Source organism: Triturus cristatus, chromosome 8 (genome assembly GCF_964204655.1).
Source record: "Triturus cristatus chromosome 8, aTriCri1.1, whole genome shotgun sequence".
Taxonomy (NCBI): domain Eukaryota; kingdom Metazoa; phylum Chordata; class Amphibia; order Caudata; family Salamandridae; genus Triturus; species Triturus cristatus.
The window spans coordinates 143,419,496-143,445,490 of record NC_140591.1 but is presented as its reverse complement, the minus strand read 5'-3'; the positions used below and the strand labels follow the sequence as shown (position 1 = coordinate 143,445,490).

General features: G+C 45.3%; 1 protein-coding gene across 4 annotated transcripts in view; it reads right to left on the bottom strand.

The window, feature by feature from the left end:
- ZBTB20 (zinc finger and BTB domain containing 20) overlaps positions 1-25,995 on the bottom strand; it is a 1,375,461-nt gene that overhangs the window by 95,156 nt on the left and 1,254,310 nt on the right. For all 4 annotated transcript variants that reach the window (XM_085621157.1, XM_085621156.1, XM_085621158.1 and 1 more), the window contains one exon: positions 2,819-2,995. The gene's annotated coding sequence lies outside the window, so the exon portion shown is untranslated. The remainder of the gene's footprint in view (positions 1-2,818; positions 2,996-25,995) is intronic.

Sequence of the window (25,995 nt, the reverse complement as noted above, 5' to 3'; positions counted from 1 at the left end):
TCCCACTGCCGTCTCTCCCCGCAACAAGTCATCCGGCATCACCGGAGCTGCCTCTCGGTCCGCAGGCTAGGCCCTGGTCTCTCTCCCAGCATGTCAAGCCCCAGCGGCTGGTATACAGAGATGGCCACCAGCTCAAATCACCGCCTGTAAGACTCCAGATAAGCAGATGTGGTGTTTTGACCAAGGATGCGATAGGCCCAGCTGTCTGATGCCACGCCGGGGGGAGATCCGCAGGCCGCAGTGCTTCCCCACTGCGTGGCAGCAGCAGGCCCAGTCGCGTGCTCTCACTCGCTTCGTCAGGGATACAGAGTCCGGCCCACCTCCCCGCCGGCGTAGAACCCCCAATTCAGGTGGTAGCCCCGCCGAGGCCTCAGGGTCCACAGGCTCCGATTCCGCTTGCGGAAGGGTCAAGGGCAACACACCGGTGCAATTCCGCATCAGGGACACTCCGATCCAGGCATCACCACCCCCAGTGCGGCGTCGGTAGGTTGCAGAGTGCCCCGACAGGCCGCTCCTTGCCCAAGATGGCGGCGGTGATTCTTGTCGCCCCAGACCTCAGGTTGCGGGTCTCCCGGCAGGAGCGGGATCGCCTCTCCGCACTCAAAGGCACCTCCGGATGCTCCCCTGCCGGGCGATATGTCTGGCAGTAGGCAGCAACCCCGGTGAACTAGATAATACGCTTTAGTAGGACACGATAGAGCGGAGACTCAGCAAGATACGTCTCACTCCATTTGCGTCTTGGCCACACCTCCTCACACATTTTAAGCATACCACTTATGGGGAAGCCACTATAGTACTAATTTTTCAAAAGGGGGAGAAGAGCCAACCCCATTGTTACCGACCTAGTTCCCTGCTTGACAGTGGGGTAAAAATACTGGACAGGGTTATTCTAGCTAAACTAGAACTCTGATGTCAGAGACCCAAGAGTTGTCGGACTTCCATTTTGGGTTTCGCCCATGTCTAGGAACAGTCAATCCCTCTTTAATAGTTCAAAAATATACAAAAGCCCAAAAAGGCTGTATCCATCTAGCCTTTATGGATTTAACATGTGCCTTTGATATGGTGGACCGTTTAAAATTATAAGCACTTATGGCACAGATAGGTGTTGAAGAAGCGATCATTACATTGCTCATTAGACTTCACGAGCAAACATCAGCAAGAGTCTGTTAGAGTAGGAATGATGACCTAACCGAAAAATGTCCCTCCAGTGTTGGGGTTAGACAAGGATCTGTGTTAGCACCATTCCTCTTTTTACTTTATCTTAACGGGCTGGGGAAGCATCTGTGTAAGGCAGGGAAGGACACCCAGAGGGCAAATTCATGTCAAATCTCCTTGCAGCTATACGCTAAAAGCAGACGATGCCTTTCTCATAGCGAGAACAGCAAATGGCCTCCAAACCTTGCTTGATGCCTTTAATTCATTTATGAATGATTTAGGACTTAAAACTAATCGTACCAAATCATTCATAATGAAGTGTGGCTCAAAAAAAGCTAAGACGAGGACATTTTTGCTGGGAGGGGAAGAAATTAGGGAAAACATGTATTATTGTTTCTGGGCGTGCTTTTTGATGTGGATTTTAATTGGAAGATTTTATTGAACGTTAGAGCAATGCAATTTCAAAGGTCGATTGATGCTGTCTTTAGATGTTCTAAAAGATTAGGACACAAGCCAATCAAAGAATTGCTCTATGTTTTTAAAAGTAAAGGTCTGTCGTCTCTTTTGGTGCAGGTTTCTGGGGATATATTAGTTGTAATCTGTTGCAAGTAATGGAAAACAAATTATTAAGGAGACTGCTGGCAGTGTCTCAAAGTACCACTGTATCTTTTTGTCATGAGGAAGCTGGGTTGGGATTTCTAGAAGAACATTTAAAATAACAGCCCTTGTTATGGGTAAGAATTTGGAACAACCCCGAAGCCCATATTTGCAGAGTAGTACTGAGACTGCATGAATTTAGATAACTTCCTAGAGATACCTTGGCTTCGCATGGATGGGCACTCCGGAGTATTTCTCCAACCCAGATGCCCTTAAAATGTTTCTCCTAATTGAATAAAAAAGCACTTTTTTTACCAACATTCCCAGACCTCTCGTTTTGGAGAAAATCTTTCTGGGAGGATGGAGTTATATTATCAACCCCAAGTACAACTTGCACTTTATTCGTAGCTAAGTCTAAATGAGAGACAAACATTTTTGCTGGCCAGGTTTTGTCTCAAAACAAAACATTTTCTGGAAGCTTTTCCAATTCAAGCCACGTGGTTTTCCATACTTTCCCCCCGTCCCCGTGATGGCTTTACACATCAAAGCACCAAGCACTTCATTTTATTTTGTAAACTCAATACCACCCAGAGATGGAAATGTCCTCGTCCCCTACTATTAGTACAGGAAACTAGGTCCCATGAGATAGCCTTGACCTATTAATTATTCTTAGAATATGTAGAGACTATATACGCTGTTTTAAATTATAATTTACCTGCACTTAGGATACACAGTAAATATTAGCTGTTTCGTATGTTTTTTTTTTAATGGTTGTATTTTAAAAAATGAATGTATTCATTTATGATTTTATATGGAAATGTTTTGGATTTTGTGCAAACGTTTATGTCTCACACAGAGCCAAATAAAGTATTTTTTATTGATTGATTGACACCTGAACAGTTAGGCATCCTTTCTACAGCATTGACAGATCATACAACTCTATTTTTCAAAATATTTGAATGGAAAGAAAGCAGTCATCAATAGTCCGAAAAAGGCATAATTGACTGTATCATGCTGATACCCTTTAAGAAACATGTCCCAAGGATGAGAGGGCTTGTGTACTTACAATCAGATGACACTGTCTCTTTGTACGTGTCGATATCTTGGGCTGATGAGACTAAGCTCTGAAATGGACTAGTTACAAGGTGCTGGCTGCAATGGCCCGGGTTGGCACTGTTAATTTCCAGCTGAGTAATATCATTCTCCCCAGATACGTCAATGTTCAACTGCGTTGAGATTCTATCTGAAACAGAAAGAAAATACTTTCTTGTCTGACTTGACAGTATTTTAGGAAGATTGTATTTATTGAATATGTTTGCGCCAATCCATTAAACAAAACTTATATTATGCATTTGAAATCATGTGTTTTTTCAATATACTTGAGTTAACAATTACCAACAGACAGAGTTTCAAACCATAAATCACAATTGAACAAATTGCACTTGTGCAAGTGTGCATTTAGAAGGTACTAGAAAAAGCAAGCATTGCATTCACACCATGAACTACGCATGCACAAATGCAGAATTGTCTCACTAGCGCATTTGAACAAATAAAGGTCAAGAAGTCGACAGAGTATTTCTGATTCACTAAGAGATGCACAAAACAGGACAGTCCCAGATTCCCTTGCACGTCTACCCCTTGTGAAACTGAAGAGTGAGAGCAAGAGAGGGCCATGGTGACCCTCTCTGAAACTCAACAGAAGAGCTGTATTCCAATAAAGCTTAAATCCAGTTGTACAAGTATGCAAACAGGTGAAGGAAATATTACACTTACACAAAAGGTCAAAAATATATGCCCCTTGCTTCTGGCCTCCATGCAGCAGGAACGGGATGACAATGCATTATGGGTTGTGAAAGGCCACATAAAATGCATAAACAGGCTCCAGTATGTTCAAAGTTGTGCAAGGGTGCCACAACTAGCCATGACAATGGCAACACAAAAGATATCTCCCCAACGGCACTGGAGGGATACCCAATGCCGTTGAGATGTCTATCAAACAACATTTACACCCAAAAAACAATATGGCCATTGAAGGTCACTATCCAAGACCCTGACATACAAAGTGCAAAGCAGTTCTGTGGGCCACATACTGACAAGAGGGTGCAACATTGGTTGAACTCAGATTAAGGACATTTGCTACCGCCTTCAACTGCCAATCTCGCAGGTCATTCCAAACCATCCGTCCTTTGTTAATGGCGAAATACTGCAAAGACTGACAGCTCATGAGGACTCCTGTTTAACTCTTTTAGGATCTGAAAGGGTAAAGGCCACATCCACTGCTCCAGTGAACTAAGGTGCACATCACATGCCTAACACTATCCTTTCATTTTTCATCCTCTAAGTTACTAAAATAAAGCCACACAAACATATGAGCATCAAGTGCTTCTTAAAACTTACCTACCTCATTCATCTTCCACTGTACATTAACAAATGACATTCCGTCAACATTATTCACAATTACATATATAAATTCAATGTTTACAACATAGCAGTCCCTCGTTCGCGCATTTACCATCTACCTTACTTACAAATAATGGATCTAGACCGAGATTTCATAGATGCATTTGTAAAATTTACATCCAATATCCCACACCACCTAGCTTAGAAACTTCAACCTCTCATAGCGTTCCACTAACAAGGACTCGAAACAAGCCTTTCACAGCAGTTATTTAAGATCACACCAAGAACTAGCCAAAAAATCCCAGGCTAACTAACTTACATAAATCATTCTTCAGGCTGACTTTCTCATGAAAACGTATAATGCAGGAGCTCAAGACACAATAGTGAATATAATTTTTTCAGGGAAACGTGTGCAATGACACCAGAAGATGGCCATCGCAGAGACACAACATATCCACTGCATGAGCACCTATCTCAGCAAATGATTTCACAATGAAAACAAGAAATGTTAGCCAAAAACATTTTCAACACATTTTAACTGGAACACCAAGAATCCATGCAGTCTGTGGTGTTTATTTGTAAATTTTCTGGCGCAGGAATCTAGGCAACAGAGAGCTTTACAAAGAGCTATAACAAAAGATACCTTAGATCAGTTGCTGCCCAATATAAAAGTAGAAAAGAAGCACGTTAGTTTTGGAAGCGTATTCTGAAGAGGTAAGTCTTCAAGTTCCTTTTGAAAGATAATAGGCCATGATTGCGTGGGATGTGTTCCACAATTTGGGGCCGTATCATAAGAAAGCCCAGTTTAATCCTGTTTTTTAAGCTTCTTTTTAGTTTTGGGATTTCTAGGAACAAGGGGATTAAATTATTGTGTATAGCCGGCCTTCTGTGGTGTGAAGTTTGTTTTTTGGATAAGTAGGTAAAGCAGAGCGTATAGATGTCCACTTATGGAGGCAACAGTTAAGTAAGCCATTGAAGGTAGCCAATGAAAGTTCTTTGGAATGCGGGTGATGTCATTTGACTTCTTTGCACCCAGGACTGCTTTATGCAGGATTGTTTTGAGAACGACAACTGCAGATTTGGGGAGGCCAGCATTGCCACATCGAGGTGTGTGTTTGAAATAAAGTTTGTTCTACAGTGCTGAAGACCGACTTGGATAAATGGTTTAAGTTTTCTAGATAAATGAAAGTTGAAATGATGCAATCTTTATAACATGTGTGATGTTCTTGGTCATATTACGCTTTTGATTGATGAATAAGCCTAGTGATTTGGCAAAGTGGACCAGTGCTGGAAAGACATAGAGAGGTTAGTGTTTCAAGCCGTTTTTAGTTCTCAACTGAAACAGCACAGCGGCTGTCACTTGAGAGTCATTTTGTTAGCTTACAGTGGGCTGGGAGGTGGCCAATGCTTACTATTGGTTGACTTCATTATCACTCTCATTTCCTTGCTTCTCTTTGGTCAGCATGGGGTGACTTCACTTCTTCACGTTTGTCTCTCCCCTAGAGCACGGTACAAGTACTTGTCTCCTTCCACTGCGCTTGCTTTTCGAGATACTTTTTTCTTGAGTTGAAGCACTCCATTCAAGTTCATGAGTTTCAAGGTCATCTTCCTCGTGAATCTACCCCATCCTGCTTCGTGTTGTTGCCTGATTCCTATCTCTTCATGTTGCTACTTGCCCCCTCCCACCCCTCTCCATGTTGATGGTTGCCCTGCCATCCTCCTGTCCCTTTCAGTGTTGTTATTTTCCCTCTCTGTATTGATGCTTGCCGCCTCCCGTCCCTCTCCATGTTGTTTCTGGCCCTCTGCCATGCCTCTCCATGTTATTGCTTGCCCCATCTCATCTCTCTCTCTGTGGTTGCTTGCCCCTTCCCACCCTCTCTGTGTTGTTGCTTGCTACTTCTCAGCCCATCTTACACTGTTGCTTGCCTGTACCAGACTCCAGTCCCATCCTGTGGTGTTGATTGCTGCCTCCCACCCCATACCACATTATTGTTTGTAAACCTGCCACCCTTCCACCCCAGCCTGCGTTGTTGCTTCTCACCGCTAGTCCACCAGAAGAAAACAAGCATGGACAAAGCCAATAGGTCTCACCTATAAAACCTATTGGTTTTGCCAATGCTTTTTGTACTAGAGGTGGAGTTCATGGCAGAAGAGCAGTCGAAGTTAAGTTTTGGTTATGTTCAGTTTCAATAAAAAAGAGCTCCATGTATTACATTTTCAAGGACATTTCTAAAGGCTGTTATATTTGTCTACTTGACCACTTTGAGGTAATGCACTTTGGCCCTGATTACAAGTTGGCCGGATCATAATTACTGCATGTTTTATTGGTGATACCATTCGGACCAATTGCAAGCTTTTTTGCCTGCAATTTTTGTGCAGATGGAAAATTCAATAATAAAAAACACACCTAGATTAATACTACCTGGTAACATGGGAGCTAAACTCTGGGAGATGTGTGTCAATCGAATAGTCCATGAGCAAAATTAAACCTGGTACAATACCATACCCGATTTCACCACCTCCAGTAATACCAGTTGTCAAAGGATGCAGATTTAGGAATTATATTCCAAATTTCAGAGAAAACTTGGACACCCTTCCCATGCTAACGAGCCTTAGCCCCGACACATAGACCCTATGGAGGATTTTTAATTGAACCAGGCGGAGTCTGGAAGAGATAGCAACTTCTTTTGGGGATGCTAATGCCTCCCGCCACTCCTCCTGGTCAAGTTCTAATCCGTCTCTCTCCCACCGCCCCCTGGTCTGGACTAGGGGATCGGACGTGTTATTGATCAGTTTCTTATAATGAGGGAGATCGCTTTAGTGGGCATGTAGCCATCCAACAACCTGTCTTCAAGCGGCGACGACTCTGGGGGAGATTCCCCCTTGGGCAGGTTTGAAGTTAGGGCATGAGGCACCTGTAGGTACCGGAAATATTCATAGTCGGTTAGTACATATTCATTTTGTAGGGCAGCAAAAGACATCACCTCTCCTTTCTGCCATAGATCTCCAATCCTAGAGATCCCAATCAAATCCCACTTCTCAAATCCTTTTGCGGTCCGCAGAGTTCCCAGTTGTTCAGCGTCCCACAATAGAGTGGCCCACGTGAGCCGCCAGTCCCACTCCAAACTATTGTTCACTGCCCTCCAGATTTGTACTGTGTGGTGTGTTAGTCCAGTGAGTGGGAACTTTTTAGCATAGGAGTAAATGGCTCTATTAAAATTGCCCTCGGGCAGTTGCCACTTGTCAATCCTTTGCCCCGGGTCGTCCCAGCACCTATACGTGCAATGATTGATTGCGGCCAGAAGCACCGCCCAGTAATATTTCTTGATGTCAGTAAGGGCGATCCCCCCATCATACCAGGACAGTACCAGCTTTTTCAGGGATATGCGAGGCCTACCCTCCTAGAGCAATTCTCGCTGAAGACTTTCAATGTCCTTAAAATATCATGCTGGGACTGGAGCTGGGTGATTCTGCAGCGCATATAAGAAGTGGGGCAAGCCCAATATTTTGAAAAGTGCTGCTCGTCCCAGCAGAGATAGTGGGAGCGCCCTCCAATGTCCGATGTCCCGTTTCAATCGCTGGGGTGAGGGGGGGGGGGTGCAGATTCCATGCATGCCGTCAATGTGGGTCTGTCGAAATAAAGACACCCAGGTACCGGAAGCCGTCCTGGGACACTTGTATTGGGGGATCACCACTAAGGACATAAAGTACCAATTTGGTCCAGCTAATCCTATACCCAGAGTTCTTCCCGAAGTTTATAAATATATTAATAGCGTTGAGGAGCGAAGCCTTAGGGAGGCGAGATATAGGAGAATGTCGTCCGCATTTAGGGAGATGCAGTGCTCCCATGTGTCCGCCCATTTGAGGCCCCAGATCGTTGGATCTCGACGAATCCAAGCCGCCAGTGGCTCGAGGGAGAGCGTGAACAGCAATAGGGACAGCGGGCAGCCCTGACGCATCCCCCGGCCCAACCCAAATACTTCCGACTTCTTGTTGTTGACCACTACTTGAGCTAAGGGCTCACCATACAACAGCCGCACCCACCCAATGAATTCAGGTCCGAAACCCGACTTTTTCAGGACCGCAAAGAGATAGGCCCACTCATTGGTGTCAAATGCCATGGCGGCATCAAGGGACACCACCACCGCTGCTTCCTGAATCGTGTTGATCCTGCCCAGTACGCCATGGAGCCGCCGCAAGTTCAGGGCTGTGTTACGATGAGGCATAAAGCCCGATTGATTGGGGTGGACCGACTTACTGAGAACCGGGGCTAAGCGAGTCGCCACCAGTTTGGCCAAGATCTTGGGTTCAGCGTTTAGCAAAGAAATAGGTCTGTACAATGAGCACCTGTCCTTGGATTTACCCTCCTTATGGATGGTCACCAGGGTAGCTACCCGCTGATCGTATAGGAGCCTCCCTGCTTCTCTACTCTCTGCAAACATTGCTCGCAAGTGTGGGGCAATGGAGTCTGGTTTTAGCTTGTACAGTTCTATCGGCAAGCCATTTGGGCCTAACGCCTTACCGGATTGAAGGTTTCATATCGAGCGCCATCTCGTCATTTGTGAAAGCGCTGTCTATGGAATCTCGTTCCTCGTCTGAGAGGGCGGGAAGTTATATGTCTGCAAGCAGCGCCTCCGAATCCTCTTCCGGCAAATCAGTGCCGGACCGGTATACTCGGTGGTAATGGTCGGCGAACTCATTTGCTATCGCCTGGGGTTCTGTTATGACCCCTCCCTGTTCATCCACAAGCACTGGAACCAGACGGCTGGCCAGGTCTCGTTTTTCAAGCCAAGCAAGGAGTTTACCGACTTTGTCACCGATGTCATAAATTCTGCCCTCTTTCTCCCTGCCCAGAGTTTTGGCCATGTCTGTGGCAATGGCACTGTATTCCTCCCTCTTGAGTTTGAGTTGGTGCTGTACATCTCCCATGGCCTCTGTATCCCACTCTTCCTCCAGCCGGAGGATGCCTGTTTCCACTTGGACCACATCTTTCGCTTTGTCCTTTTGAACGCCCCTATAAGCGAGAGAGCCTGTCCCCTCAGTACAGTCTTAAAGGCCTGAAAACATACAATTTTCGAAGTTCTTATAACATGCTAAAATAATTAACAAAAAACTAACAATTATTAAAGTCCCACTTCTGCAGGTGTACACTCAGCTGCAGACCAGTGAAACTCACCTTATTCACACACTTTCAACCAGCACCACGGATTGTGATTGCCACAATGAAGATCCAGGCAGTGGCGGCTCCTCTGCTAAGGCGGAGGAGCGTCGTGGGTTAGTTTGTTATGTGCAGGCGGGGCTGGGCTTTGTGATGCCAGAACACTGCAGGGGGAGGAGTGGTGACACTCCACAAGTGCATGTTTGGCCGGGGGATTTGGGCCGGCCAAACAGTCATGCACACGTTGCATGTTCTCCACCCAGGCTGCATTACAGCCTGGGTGGAGAACATGCCCAGGCTCCTATTCCCCGTCTGAGCACCGAACCATGGCACTCAGACCAATCACAACGCTGCATTGCAGCATTGTAGTTGGCTTAGGGGAGCCTGGGTGCTTCCTGCTGCCGGACTTCAGACTCGAAGAAGATAAGAAGATGAAGAGGACGGAGGAGAGGTGGCGGCCAGCCGTAGTAAGGTAAGCGTTTTTTTTCTTCTTTTTCATTCCCACCCTCCCTGCCTCACCACCCGCGTCTGGTAGCAGCCGCTACTGGACCCAGGTCAGTTCCTAATAGCGTGCCAACAAGGGAATGCAGCTGCACAGAGCCACATCATTGAAGCCTTTCAGAAGGAGACACCCTAGACTCAGCAGGACATGCATTGAACCCCTAAAGATGACTTCATCTTACTTGCTCACAGCACAGAGGCTGCATATGGATAGTATACTTTACTTTCTGCTATCAAAGGGAACACACTGCAGCCTAATATAGGCATACGTGCTGCCAGGAAACCCCCACTTCCCACAAAGGTACAGGCAGTGCCTCGTTTCCTGGTAACAGGTAGATTCTAGGCACTAGTCTGCATGCTATGGTCCAGCCAACCAACGGTAGCGTCCTGAAGCAGGTACTAGCAGCCCTAATGAGCTTCGTTTAACAATGCATTGTATTCTCACTTACCCACAAATGGCACTTTTATATAATTGGGGGCGTCCCTACTGTCGTAGATGCATTAGATTGCACCCATATTGCATTAATACCACCCTGGCAGCCAGAAAACATATTTCACAATTTCAAGATGCAACACACAGTCAATATACAAATTATGTGTGATGAGGATCTGAATATAACACATTGCTGTGGCTATTATCCTTATTTAAACCATTCTTAGGTAATCACATGGTTCCAAGAACATTGAAGAGAGGGCATCCAGAAAGGACATGGATTACTACATTGATAGGAACCCATTCATAGTATTGCACATATTAATGCTTGCGGTTAATGTGACAGGACATGGAGTGTTGTGATGACCACCTTTCTCCATCCTCAATGGGACTCATTCCACACAACTACTATATTAGAAATAGTTCATTAGCCAGTTCTATAAGAATGAATATAACTCCCATAATGCATGAGCATTCGAAAATATAAGCAACACTGTTCCAAGATGGCTAATATCCATGCCTAACGATGACAAGGAGTGAAATCAAGACACATCTGATGATAAGGAACAGGTGTTGGCCAACAGAGCCAATGTCCTATGTGAGGAAATGCAGCTGCTACAAGACATGATCTAATTTACAATTATTACATATACATTTTTAACCACATGCAGTAATAAATGAACCAGCACATAACAGTTCAAAATTGTTTTATTGTAATGAAAGTAAACAACATAAAATACAGTGAATCAATCCTACTACTTAACGTCAGTAAGTCAAATCAATGTTTACGCGTCAAAAGACACCCATAAAAGAACATCATCACATCAGTACACAACAACAATAAAATCATCTAAAACGCCAACATATCATCACAGACAAGTACAAATAAAATGATAGCACTACATGATTAAAAGTGCTTGTTCCTGGCATCTAATACATATCACAATAACTGTCAACACACTTATAATAAAACATTATATACAAAAATTCAAAAGATTCATTTTTTAAAACTCTCAATAGCTAGAGCATTATAAAATTCACATTCTTGATCATACCTTTTACTCAAAATAATGGCACTCTTTATAAAACATTTAGGCCAGCATAGCAGAAATCTGCTGTGTCTGGTTTCTGTAAAAATATCAATGCTAGTTTATATTATCCAATATTAGCATAGCGAAAAATTGGAGCCGAGAACAAATAACGTGGTGTTAAATATAATGTACAAGAAAGCATAAGGTGGCATAGAGACGCTGTCACAAGGGCATGCATGATGGCAGTGTTTTGAAAAAGGTCCCCTGAATAGGAAAGGCTGTAATAAAGTGCAACGTGCTCAACCTAAAACGAGTTAAAAGAAAACAATGACTGGGATTCGTTATAATTGATAGATAAGGTTCCATCATTCTTTTGCTCACCATGCCACCCCAGTTTAGAACTGGCCATATGCAAATCAGTCTTGACCCTGTGCCTCATGGGAACAGTCCAGCCCGAACTGCCAAGCCAGGTCCTCCCTGGACCGGAAACAAGCATCCTAGGACCGGTTTCGGGGTTTCCACCCTCATCAGCCAGGATAGCCTGAATCCAGTGGCACAGTGAGTCCGGAACCAATGTCTGGGTATACCCGGCGCACTTAGGGCGGGGAATCAAAAGACACACAATTGATGGAAGGAATGCAGAACAAATCAAGACATTCACCCCCTGTCAAGAGATCTGGGTTAAATCCATCATTCTTTTGCTCACCATGCCACCCCAGTTTAGACCTGGCTACATGCAAATCAGTCTTGACCTTGTGCCTCATGGGAACAGTCCAGCCGGAACTGCCAAGCCAGGTCCTCCCTGGACCGGAAACAAGCATCCTAGGACCCATGCCACCCAGAAGGTGGCATGGGGTCTTGCATTACAGAAGTCTTCTATAAACTCTTCAAACTCGTCTATTGGTCCCTCAACACTGTGATTATAAATATTATAATAAACATGTATTAATAACATATCATAATAAATCTCAATGGAAAGGAGTGTGGCTAGAAATAAAGGTGAAGACCACACATTATTTGCTTGAATCATGATGGTGTTAACAGAAATACATTTTCCAACTCTCCCTTGGCTCAGCCTGCTGTTGAGGGAGTGGCATGTTGAAAGAAAACATGAAAGCCATCAATATGACAGACTTCTCTCATCCATGTCTCTTGACAACAGAATAATGTCAAACCTGTTTACAAAGGATAACCAGCCGTTATGTAATTTAGAACAGGCTCCTAAAATGTTCCAGGAGATAAAAGGTAAGCCCTTCTTACATACAAGAGATGGACGCTAATTGTCAAAATTAGTATTAATGACCAGATTTAATACATCGTCTGTCGGGGGATCAGGTTGGTCAGTATGAATGGGGCATGGTCTTCAGGTATTTGAGTTTAGCCCTTCAAAGGGAGTGAAACGGTTTATTGTAGGAGAATATAACATCACGTAGCTTAGAGGTCCTATCCTGGAATATTGCCGGGCTGAGGTCTAAGGGCGCCTCCAAGGACTGGAATACCTTTATTGGAAAGTTTGATATATGCGTTTTTCAAGAAACTTGGTCTGCAGAACCACTCCATCACCCGGTGTACTTAAATTATCGTGTCCCGGCTATCCAAGGTGGTAAGGGTTGCCCATCTGGGGGCTCACACTTTGGGTTAGACAGGATATTGGGCTTAGGATACTGGCACTACCCACAGAGAGTGGCTATCAGGTTGGTGTGTGGCCCCTATGGTAACATTGACATCTACAACGCATATGCAAGAGGCTACAGCGAGGGGTGAAGGTCTGACATCATCCTTGCGGTAGGCGAGCTCTTAGATAATCTTTCCTGGACTGCCTCTGTGGGAGCGGGAGATTTAAACTCGATTTTTGATCCTCTTGACACAAGGAAAATGACCTGGTGGGGGAGGAGGATGACCAGTGGGGTGTCCCACGCCTGGAAATACCTCCAAATAAAAGATGGACAGAAGCAGCCATTCAACTGAAAGCCCTATGTCTAGAACACGGCTTAAGGGCGGCCAATGGTAGAACAGTCTCCGACAGGCACGGGGCAAATACGTTCAACAATGGCCACCACTCAAGCCGCATTGACTATCTTTTAATCAGTTTGAATTTGTGGCATACCCTCGAGGACATGGCCGTGCGGGCCTGTATGGAAAGCGATAATGACGCACTCTGCTCTATGTTTGTATTCAGGGAATTACAAGCACAAATACAAACCCACAAATCATTTATTACTGGAGATTTGCAACCTTACAACGACATGCAGCGAGTTAAATGGCCCATGATTCTAGAACGTCCGGAAATACTGTCCACTATAACCAGCGATGTCGAAAACACGTTAGTAGAGATGGAGACCTCTCTTCTTAACTCCCAGCCGCTCAAAGAAATAACATTGTTCCACAAAATATTATTCATTAGAATGTACTCATATTTCCAAAGACCTTTAAGGGCAAGGGCACCCAGTTAAGGCATCACTGGTATAACAAAGAATGTAAACAAGCCTGTGGTTCCCTGGTGGAGGCAATTAGATCAGGTGACTCGGTTAGAGTGCAAAACGCGAGGATAAGTTATAAGAAGGCAATGGCAATTGCTAAAACAAGCATTTGCAATACAACAGGTCTCGCATTTACCCGAGTTTGAGCTATTGGCATTGTAAATGACAATGCCTTTTATTTATGTTTTGGTTTTTGAAACATAAATAAAACGCATTGTCATTTACAATGCCAATAGCTTAAACTCATGTAAATGCGAGACCTATTGCATTGCAAATGCTTGTCACAAGTTGAAGTAGCAGCTGCTGTCAGGGAACTGGTTTGTTCACTCATCGCCAACTCTGGCAAGAAGCATTCTGACATCAACTACTGTGGACATTTTATTTCAGAATTTAGCAATAAGTCTTAAAGATTACATTGTGCGTCAGCGCTCACCTTACCTACGAAAACCATTGTACTGAAACTATTTAAAACTAAATTAGTACCCCATACATCAGAGAACAACCGTTCATGACAAGAAGCTTGTACAGGTGACATGAAACAATAAAGTTTAGAAAGTAGTAATTGGAGGGAAATGTCCCCAATTTCAAATCAATACGCCGATTCACTTCCTGTTTTCAGCTTTTCTGTAGCTCTAGCTTTTGCTTTTTAAGTTTAGATATTTTGGTGCCGATTACGATCCGGCAAAAACCGGGTACGAACCGTCGGTCGGAACGTTTTCTCCGTCCGACTCGTACCCGGTTGTAAAACTTTACAAACATGGAATTACGATTCGCACGGAAACACCATTTCCGTACGAATCGTAAAAAACACCGACCGACGAAAATATACATACGAATGTGATCCGGGAATGCTGCGACGTGACGTCGGGACGCTTTCAGGCAGCGTTTCACGACCCAGGAAGTACGATTCGAACCGACAGCAGTCCGGATGGCAATATTTTCACGGCACCCAAAAAGTGCCGGAAAAGCGAAGTACGGCGCGAAACGACCAGAGTAGGTGGCCCGGTACGCGCCGTACCCCCCCCAGCCCCCGTATGTACGCGCGACCCCCCCCCCAGCCCCCGTATGTACGCGCCGACCCCCCCCAGCCCCCATATGTACGCGCCGACCCCCCCCAGCCCCCATATGTACGCGCCGACCCCCCCCAGCCCCCGTACGTTTGAGTCGTACCCCCCCCAGCCCCCGTATGTATGCGCCGACCCCCCCCCAGCCCCCGTACGTTTGAGTCGTACCCCGCCGTGTATGTACACCCGTGTACGTGTCGTACCCCCGTGTATGTACACCCGTGTACGTGTCGTACCCCCCGTGTATGTACACCCGTGTACGTGTCGAACCCCCCCGTGTATGTACACCCATGTACGTTCGAGTCGTACCCCCACCCGTGTATGTACAGTGCGTACCCCCAGCGCTACGCGCTGGGGGTACGCGCTGGGGGTACGCACCGTACATACACGGGTGGGGGTACGACTCGAACGTACACGGGTGTACATACACGGGGGGGTTCGACACGTACACGGGTGTACATACACGGGTGCGGGTACGACTCGAACGTACACGGGTGTACATACACGGGGGTACGACTCAAACGTACGGGGGCTGGGGGGGGTCGGCGCGTACATACGGGGGCTGGGGGGGGGTCAGCGCGTACATACGGGGGCCGGGAGGGGGGATTCGACTCGTACATAGGAGGGCTGGGGGGGAGTGTCGGGCGCGTATGCGGGCACATGTCTCCATGGTTGCTATGGGAGTTCGGTGCGGACGGTGTTTTTTCCATACGGTTGTAACATCGGACGCACAGGATGGATCGTAATTCCGCGGTCGGACTTCACTTTTCACATTTGTACGGTAAATCGTCCGTGGACGTGTCGGACACATTTTCCGACCCGAGGACGTGTGGGGAATAATTCCCAATGCGATTCATATGGACTTTTTCCCATGCGAATCGTAATTGGCAGTTTGTACGGCACTTGTACGATTCGTACGGTAAAAAGACCGGATACGAGTCGTACGGGGAATTTTTTTACCGGATCGTAATCGGCACCTGAGTCTCTTTCTGTGAGGTCCATCTTTCTTCATTAGAGAATAAAAACCTTACCTGCAAAAATAGAAAGGTGCGTGCAACGCAGCTTGACGGTATCATTTCTCTGACTATTAATAACCGCTAGGCAGATCGGTGGCTGTAGTGAAAGAGCCACTCTTGTGGTTTGGCACCCTATGATGACACTCCGACTACCACCATTTTAACTGACTTTAGTGTATTATTTTACCCTAGCTTTAATGTAGGACGGTCCTGCATATGCCTGCCTCTCTTCTGTCTTGTAATCTTGCTGTCCTTTAGTGGGAGCTGTCATGGAGTGGAACAGTACATTTATATTATGAGTTCTTACTTTTGGCTTTGACATGGCCTCATGTCATCTTGCTTTCTGACTTTACCTTGCTTTAAGCTTATCTGTGTGCGCAGCAGTGCTTGCAAGTTGTCTGGGTTATGAGAATTAGAGGTGCTTACTATTGGCTTTGACATGGCCTCATGTCTTCTTGCTTTTTGACTTTGCCTTACTTCTGCATGCACCGCACATTCAAGGTCTTTCTGCTCCTCCCTTGTTTTTCGCTCCTCACTGACCAGAGTGAACTGGAACATGTTGTGAGAAGTGTACTGTGGAATGTACAACTCTGCCTCAGAGTCAAAACACAGGAGCTTGGCCAGCCTCCGTCTTGGCCTTGACGCAGACGGGTACCAGCCATCTCGTTTTTTTCTAATGAGAAGGGGGCAAGGTTTTCTAGAAGCTTCGCTTCACATTGAATAATGATATTTAAGCTGGGAACTTTCGGGGGCCAGGTGGAAGTTCACCACAGAACAGACGTATTGCTGTGGAGGTGACGAAACTTGAATCCTGACTGAAACTCCTTCCTGGGCTGTTGAAAGGGCTTCCCCAGCTAGAGTTGGCAAGGATGTTGCAGAATCAGTTGGTGAGGGGTTCCTAACCATTATAAATATATATATAGTTTCTACTCTTTGCTATTTGCGTATATACTGCAGTCTATTTCAATTGTTTATTTAATCATTCATTCACCATTTGGGAATCTGCATTTATTGATATATTTGGCCTACCTTTTTAAACATTGCATTAATAAACTTGTGTGTGTTATTTTAAAAAGCACCTGAATTTGTCTTTTTGCCTCCAGAGTGGGAGTGCTGCGCAAACGTGTATTATTTAGAGGTGCAGTAGTAAATTTGCCTCCCAGAGTGGGAGTGCAGGTTTTGGGTATGTCCTTTTAGTGAAAAGCACATTCATTACAGTGGCTCATTCAATTTCACAGCCAAAAAGTACAGTATGTATCTAGGCTCACCGCCTTACACAAAAAATAGGTTCAATAGAAAGAGACCGGTAGCAGAAGAAGCAGCAATCAGCCTCGAGTTTTGTGAGCCTTCCAAGGTCATCCATTTTACTTGCGCCTTTCACAGACATGTTCTGTCGCGTACCACAGAGCCTTTTGTTGACCCATAAGCCACAGGCTGTTGGTAGTGATAAGGCAATGATTTACACACCCGTCTATGTGCAGCCGGCTCAGGCACGCTCAGTGCTGATTACGGCATGTTTATTTGCTTGAAGAAGCGGTGAGGTGGTTGCACCCTGTTCGAACCTTGGAAATTAAACTTTTAGTAGTTTTGGTCATTTTTATGTCCCTCCAACCAACGGGGCTGGATTGAAAACCAAGATCAGAACTCGTATAACAAGCATTTGCAATGCAATAGGTCTTGCATTTATGCAAGACCTATGCATTGAAAATGATTGGCATCACGACAATGGGAGGGAGAGCGGGCAGGGGAAGGCACGGACAACGGGATGGCAGGCGGGGGGAGAAGGCACGGACAACATGGAGGGAGGGAGAGCTGATGGGGGGATTTTGAAGGCACGGACAACGAGAAGGCGGGGCGGGGTGGGGTAGATGGCACGGACAATGGGGGGAGAAGGCACAGACAACGAGAGGGAGGGCGAGCAAAGGAAGAAGGCACCAAAGCACGTCATGCCTGCAGTAGGAGAACCTCATTAACGAAAATAGTGCTCACAGTCTAAACAACAGTACCGTGTAACACTCAAAGTAAAGGGGCCAGTCGCCATGGGAGGTGACAAATGAAGAGGAGGCGGTACTAACAAGCCTATCGACTAATCAGAAGCCAGCATTTAGGACAAACAATGACACAAGCCAATCGCAAATTTGGGCAGAGAGTGGGCAGAGCTTCTATTCTCCTATTCCTCTACAATAAGCTTCGCAGAGCAGCGTATGCGTGCTGGCTCTAAGCTCGACCTAAAAACCTGGGATGAGAATAGATGGCAGGACCTAAAGCAGGCATGTAATAGTAATAACGCTCAATGCTTCTGGAATCTGGTAAAATGGGCCTGGGGTGGAGTTGCACCGCTCCCTGAATATCATGTAGAGATCGGTATTTGGTTAAACACTTTGCCTTACAATATGCAATTGATGATACAGAGGATTGTGAACATTTTCCGATTAATTTTTACTCAAATGATAAAGTATTTGAGCGGGCAGACGCAAGTGCAGCCCTTATTGCCATTACAGGTGGGAGAGCACCAGGTTCCGACAATGTTCTCACAGACATCTTTTTACTGGACAAATCTATATGGAGTCGATATATACTGCTATTAGCAAACGCCATCGCCCATGGTGCCCCCATCCCGAACACTTGGGCGGGGGCTGTAATTATCCCAGTATACAAAAAAGGGGACAAGTCTTTGCCAGGAAATTATAGGCCAATAAGCCTAATAGATTCAATACAAAAAGTGGTGGCCCGGCTTGTTCTGGCAAAGGCCCAAGAATGGATAGACAAGAACGACATCCTTAGCCTTCCCCAGGCAAGTTTTCTGGCTCACATAAGCACCACAGACCAGGTCTTTCGAATCATCTTAATATATTGGCGGACTGTAGCTCTCGGCAAGGGCAGCATGTATGCTGCCTTTGTCGACCTTAAATCAGGTTTTTACTTGGTCTCATGTAACAAACTATGAGTGGTACTACAAGAGATGGGGATGCCCATCGATTTACTTTCCCTCATTGCCCGCCTCCATGAGAAAAACTATGCACAAATTTACTGGGGGAAACAGGGAAATAAGACCGACCCCTTTCCTGTAGAGAAGGGAGTACGTCAAGGATGTGTAATAGCTCCCACATTATTTTCACTTTTTAGGTCGAGCATTCGAGACCTCTTGTATATACTTTAGTATATACGTATATATTAGTATATACTTATATGTACTTTGTGGGCTCTGGAGATCAGCCCTAGGACTAGTATTCTTCCACTTAGGGACTTTTTTTCTGTTCAACTGCCTCTATTTAACAATCTTAATAAAAACGACAAGTAGAGGTCAGTAAAATACTAGAATTGCTTTCTGCTGAGGGACTTTCTTTTTTTTATTTTTCTGGCAACTGCCTCTAGTTAACTTTCTTGATAGGAAACGACCAGCTGACGTCAGTAAAATACCAGAAACACTTAAGCATTCTCTAGATTCCAGTCCATAGAAATTGTCTTCCATGTGCACCCGGAGACAATAAGATTTTTTTCAGATCATGTATTTTCTGTGATATGACCACCGAATGCCCTGATTTTATATTAAAAAGAGAGCTTTGGACTATACCATTTACCGCTGAAAGTCAATATTTCTCTCCATGTGTTCCCATACCTTGCGTGTCACGCAGTTTGGTGCTTACTTGCCCTCCATGTTAAAGAACAGTAGATGTTTCAGCACCCAGGCTAATGTGCTGCATAGCTAAATACATATAAGGTCCCAAAGGCGAAACCGATTGCATTGCAAATGCTTCTTTTTCATGGAGTTGCCAACTTTGTATCTATTATTCATACTGACGCACCAGTTTTAGCAGGTAAAAGATTCCAATTTTAATGTTCGCAGATGATACGCTCATTATCTCTAAAACTCCCAGTGGGTTACAGCGTGCACTGTGACGTTATGAAGAATTCTGCCTTTTACGTGGTTTAAAAATGAACGCAGCAAAAACTAAGTTCATGACTTTGAACCAGCACCGATCGTTCAAGGGTAGTATGGTAATGGACGGGTCACCCCTTGAACAGGTCGATGCATATATTTATTTGGGTATTACCCTACAGAAGGAACTGAGATGGAAGCCACATATTGACACCATGGCATTAAAGCACCGGCAATTAGTGGGTGTCCTAAGAAATTAATCTGAAACATCTTTGATCAAGCCCCTTAGTCCGGTGTTGCGAATTTATAATGCCAAGGTGTAATGTAATGTAAGGTGGTATTTATAAAGCGCATCCTGCCACTCCACAAGGAGCATCCTGACGCCCTGCGGAATGACCTAGGTGGAAAAGCTCCGGTAGATCTAGCCAGGTTACGCCCAATTCTATATTGGCGCAGAATGTGGTGCAGAACGGAATTGGGCACCTTTGCAGAGGGTTTCATGGATATTATCGACACTGACCATTTTCATAAAATCAGCTGGCTGCGTGATACCAGAAGTCTCGTGACCAGAATGGGCCTGTTGTACCTATGGGAAACCCCATCTAGCTCCCAATTTCTTCCAAATTGATCAAACACGATGCGATTAGAAGTAAAGATTGCACATCGTTAACGGGGAGCTTCGTTTACAAAGAAAATTATGGCCGAACTTTGAGTATTACTGGGATGCAATCTCAAAGCCCCTTGATCGTAAATTGTATTTTCAATTTAGAGTGGGCTGTTTACCACTAAAGTCTTTTACTGCTAAATGGATCACACCAGGTGACAACAAATGCCCTATTTGCACTGATCTAGAAGAAACCTATTTGCATGTATTGTTTGTTTGCCCCGCCTATTCTGCCCCCCGAAATGTATGGTTGGTGCAGACATGCAGGAACATGGGTACTAGATCATGTAGTGCTGCCTTGAGAATTCTGTGCACTGATTCATCACTCTGCTATGCAATCCCAGTGGCAAAATTTTTAAGATGGATGTGGTCTATAAGATCTCAACTAACAACTGTAGAAAAATGATCTTAGAATTTTGATACCCGTGAATGTGTAATTAGTTTTAATATTGACATGTTGTGCTTATTAAGGATTTTAATGTTTTAGCCATCAAATGATGATATACTGTTTACACGTCCTATTACATGACTTCGTTGCATTATAATGCACTGGGAAGAATTGATTTCCTTTATGCCTATTTGCACAACTTTTTATACAGATTATAATTTTCTTTTATTGTTTTAATAGTGTTTTATGCACAATGCTTTTATGACATGTATTGTCGAATAAAGATTTCTTTGACTGACGGAATGTAGCTCCAGAGTCTCTATACCAGAGTTATCGTGTTGTTTCTGTCCACCAAAGTTTGAAGATGCATGCACATTTGAGCCCAGAAGTAGGGACTCCTTTGTTTGATTTGATATGGAGTGGGGTGCCTTGATGAAGTTATGGCATTTCCTTATAATTGGGTCCTCTTAAGCCCTCCTCATTTGAAGGTGCCATTGGGTATCTCATAACTGGTATAGTTTTAGCTAAGTAACTCAATTTACAGTCATCTTTCTAACAAAAGTCTACCTTAATCACTATACCTTCTCCCATATTAGGATTCTTTGCTGTTTTCTCTGTCAGGGTTTGGACTGAGCGATCATGGGTCAATTATTGTCTCGGCTAGTGCTTCACCACATCCCCTTTACTCTTTTTTCTCTTTTTGGGGGTGGGGTAAATAAACTCACAGGATTAGCCTCTACTTCAGTTTCTATGTCAGGGATTATGATTAAATCTTGTTGGGACAGAGAGATTTCTCCATAAGGTGATTCTCCAGTAAGACAGTGCCTGGTCCAGAGTTTGCTCAATTACCTGGTTTGGAGGTAGATATGCTTATCATCGAACAACACCTATTCTTTCTTCTACGGAATCAATTTCGGATGTCAGGACACCCATAACAGAATTCAGGTAATTTGTAATGGTTTTTGGCCCCTTCGCTCCGCCTGTTTTAGTTTTCAATCCCATAGCTTTTTTCTTCCCCATTATGAGCAGGCAGAAAGTGAAAACAAAATTAAATGTTGGACCTTAATAGGAAAGTTGAGGGTTTCGGGGCCAAGAGGGGTGGCCAAGTCAAGACTCCTATGGATGCGGACAGGCGCAGACAGGCCCGCTCTTTGCCCGGGCATGTGCCCAGGCACTGCCCGTGCAGCGGGGATCCTTATTGCCCTTTATAGCACTCACCAGTGCTTCCTGCTGTAGCACCCGCCTTCTAAGCAAGGGGGTCTGGGGTTTAAGACCTGGTCCTGGGCCCTTGCAGATCGACTATGAGGGCAAAACGCAATAAAGAAAGTGTCCTGTCCTGCGGGGATTCTTATTGGCCTTTACAATGCTCACCGGCACCTCCAGCTGTAGTCCCTGCTTTTCGCGTAGGGAGGTCTGGGGGTGAAGTCCTGGCAGCCTCTCAGGTCGGATATGCAGGTAAAAAGCGAGAAAAAAAGCGTTGACTGCTTAACATATATTGAGCCACCCCTGAATTATATAATAACTTCAAATAACCCTAAAACACCCCTTTTATATATGAATGCCAATAACACCGCCGCCCCCCAGGAAGGACAATACTACATAATCTATAGTAATTCACCTCTGATTACTACCCATGCCGGGATATACAACCATTTTCAGGGAGGAAAGGGGTCAAGCAGGAGTTTGAGAATTCTCACAAATGTTTATGGGCGTTCATAAACGTCTAAGGCAAACCAATTTTTGGAAAGGCCACTTTCCACTGCTTGAGTGGGATCTGCTACTGCAGATTTCGTTGCACTTATGCCAATTTTGTCGATTCTGGCAGAAGGCATGGTATTTTATCAACATCCTAAGCAGTCCAAAGCACTTTCCTGCCACCGCAGTGATTTGACTCTCAAATGACATTTTCTCATCAAACCAAACACCAAGCTTCTTAACCTTGGGTTTGGGGACAGGTCTTGGGCACAACTCCTTAGGCCACCATGCAGTGAACCTGATGTTTGACTGATTGCCCAGGGTCAGGACCTCGGTCTTCCTTGCGTTGAGCTTGAGAAAATTTAGGTACATCCTCTTTGCAACCTCTGTCAGGCATAGGGAGAGGTCATGTGGGACATGTTCTGTGACAACGTGATGATAAGCTGCATATGATCTGCATATGAAACTAGGGTAAATCCATAGGATTAGATGATCTCCGCCAGCGGTCGCATGTACACATTAAACAAAGTTAGACTCAAGGAGGAGTCCTGCGGTGCTCCTTGTTTCAATGGAAGCACCTCTGACTGGTAGGGTTTTTGTGACACCTGAAAGGTGTGCCCATGCATAAAAGTGGCGATCTAGCGTAGCGCTTTATGGCCCACCCCATAGTTCCAGAGTCTCTCAATCAGGATCTTGTGGGACACAGTGTTGAACGTGTCACTAAGGTACAGTAATAGAAGTGTCACAGAGTCACCTGCATCTACAATCCGACGGATAGACTCTGTCTCCAGCAACAAGGCTGACTCAGTGCTGTAGAAGGGCCGGAAAACAGATTAAGCACTGTGTAGTACTTCATGGCTCTCTACAAACTTCTCTGTAATCATGGAGAAAAATGGTAGAAGCAAAACCAGACAATAGTTTTCTGGCTTAGAGGGATCCAACAAAGGTTTTTCAACAGTTGTACCAACCCAGCATGCTTCCATCTCCAGAGTACCTGACCCAAGGCCAGGGAGCAGTTAATCAGTTCACCTAGAACTGGGTGAACCACCTCCACAACTCTTCCCAAAATGGACAGCTATGCTGTGCCCAGCAGCTGGCTGACTTCACCGAAGCAGCTAGCACGGTAAACTCCTCAGGCTCAATAAGCCTGAAGTTCAGTAGCCCATTGCTGTTCTCCGAACCCTTGAACCAGTCACTCATACATTTGGCGTCTCTGGCATCTCTAGACAAAAACAGCCATGTCACAGAACTCACATGGACCAATCGCTCCAATTGGCCACTTCAGTATCTCCAGCCCCCACACCACCGCACCCAAGACGACCAGCGCCCCCTCACCATAGATGGAACAAAATCTCTGGGACCAGCTGGGCAGATGCCCTCAACACCTCCAACCCCGCTACTGTCACCAACCCTGAGGAGGGAGTGAAGAACTTCCAGTGCCTGGATCACCAATTGCGCCAACATCATCGTCCCTATCAAGAGCAACATCCAGAGAAAATCCTCCAAAAAGGACAGCTGGTACATCCAGATGGCGCACCAGCAAGGACACTTCTGACAAGGCAGCCTTCAAGATTTCCCTCAATCTCTACCACCACCTGCTGAGGGCAAAAAAGAAGACAACCCTAACCGCACGCATCAAAACCAGCACCAATAAATCTAAGGAACTTTTCAACATCATTAAGGAATTGTCCAACCCGCTTACCAATGAAAATAACATCACACGCTTACAGGAGCTGTGCAACAAACTTGCTGACTTCTGCTACAACAATATTGCAATAATATAAACCCCCAACCTATACCTACAGGACTCCCTTGACAAACATACCACCGCTGCAACCGACACAAACCCCAGATTGACTACCTGGAACTTCCTCTCCATCCAGGACACCACCTCCACCATGAAATCCAATCACTTCGGAGCTCCCACACACCCATGCCCACACCACATCTTCAACCTCAAAAATTACCAGTGAATCTCCTTGCTTCCATTCCTAGCGAAGGTACTGGAAAAGATCACCAACAAGCAACTCATGACACACCTGGAGCACAATAAGCTGCTCAACGCCTTCCAATCTGGCTTCCGCTGCAATCACAACACCGAAAACACCTGATCGCAACTACTGACGACATCCGAAACTTCCTCGACAGCGGAGAAACAGCAGATCTGATCCTCCTTGACCTCTCAGCAACGTTCCACACACGATCAAAAGCCTCCACCACATCGGCATCCAAGGGGATGTGCTCAGATGGATCACCTTCTTCCTCACTGGAAGAACCCAGAGGATCCACCTCCCACCTTTCATCTCTGAACCCAAGGAAATCATCTGCGGTGTCCCCCATGGCTCATCCCTCAGTCCCATTCTCTTCAACGCATATATGACCCCGCTGGTCAACATTATCAGATCCAATGGTCTCAACATAAATTCCTACGCAGACAACATACACTCACCTATGAACCTACCCCCACCAGAACCAACTTCCACAGATGCATGACAGGCATCACCGACTGGTTTCAAAACAACTGCCTGCAGATGAACACAGACAAGATGGAAGTACTGGTCTTTGGCAACAGCAACAACACGTGGAACAACTCCTGGTAGCCATTAGAACTAGGACCCACACCCACTCTCTCCGACCACACCAGAAACCTTGGAATCATCATTGAAAACAAGCTCACCAGGAAATCACAGATAAAGGCCATCTCCTCTGCCCGCTTCATTACTCTGAACTGAGCATGCTATGTAAGATCTTCAAGTGTCTACCCATACACGAGATGCACTGTGGCACTCATCACCAGCCGAATGGGCTACGGCAACGTTTCTACATAGGAATTGCGGCACACCTCCTACAGAGCCTTCAATCCATACAGAACACAGCAATCAGACTCATCCTTGGCCTACTCGACGAACCCACATCACACCTCACCTCAGCCAACTCCACTAGCTCCTCCCTACAGAAGAGATGCCAATTCAAACTGCTGACCCACGCACACAAGGCTCTACACAACTATGGGCCCACCTACATTAAACACTATTCACACAACTGAAGAAACAGGAGAAATAGCCTTCTCCAGCTCTCCTGATCTAGACTACAAATCTCACAAAAAGAGAAGGAACAGTGCTTAGTGCTGTAAACCACAGCCTACTCGAAAGCGGAAAGTATCCCAGTGAATGTTATTATCAACATAGGGGAGAAAAAAGACAATAAAGGTGAAGCATTGTTGCAAACCAGAGTCTAAAAGAAAGCTCACCGGCTTGTTAAAGACTGCCCTCACCCACTAACTAGTGGCATGCTTCATCATTAGGCCGCTACAGACACCCTGTTGCAGACCAACACTGAGGGTGGAGCGCTGATTTTTTAGAGAAAGTAGAGAGAAAAAAAGGAGATAGTACTCCTAATGAGGGATCCCATAATGCAGAGAAAAGAAAGTAATAAAACTGCCTAGGTGACAACCATTGTACTCATTTTATTAGTGGTCCCACTTGACAGGGTTAAAAATAAAAGTTGGGTGTGTGGGAGAAGGTACCTCTCCA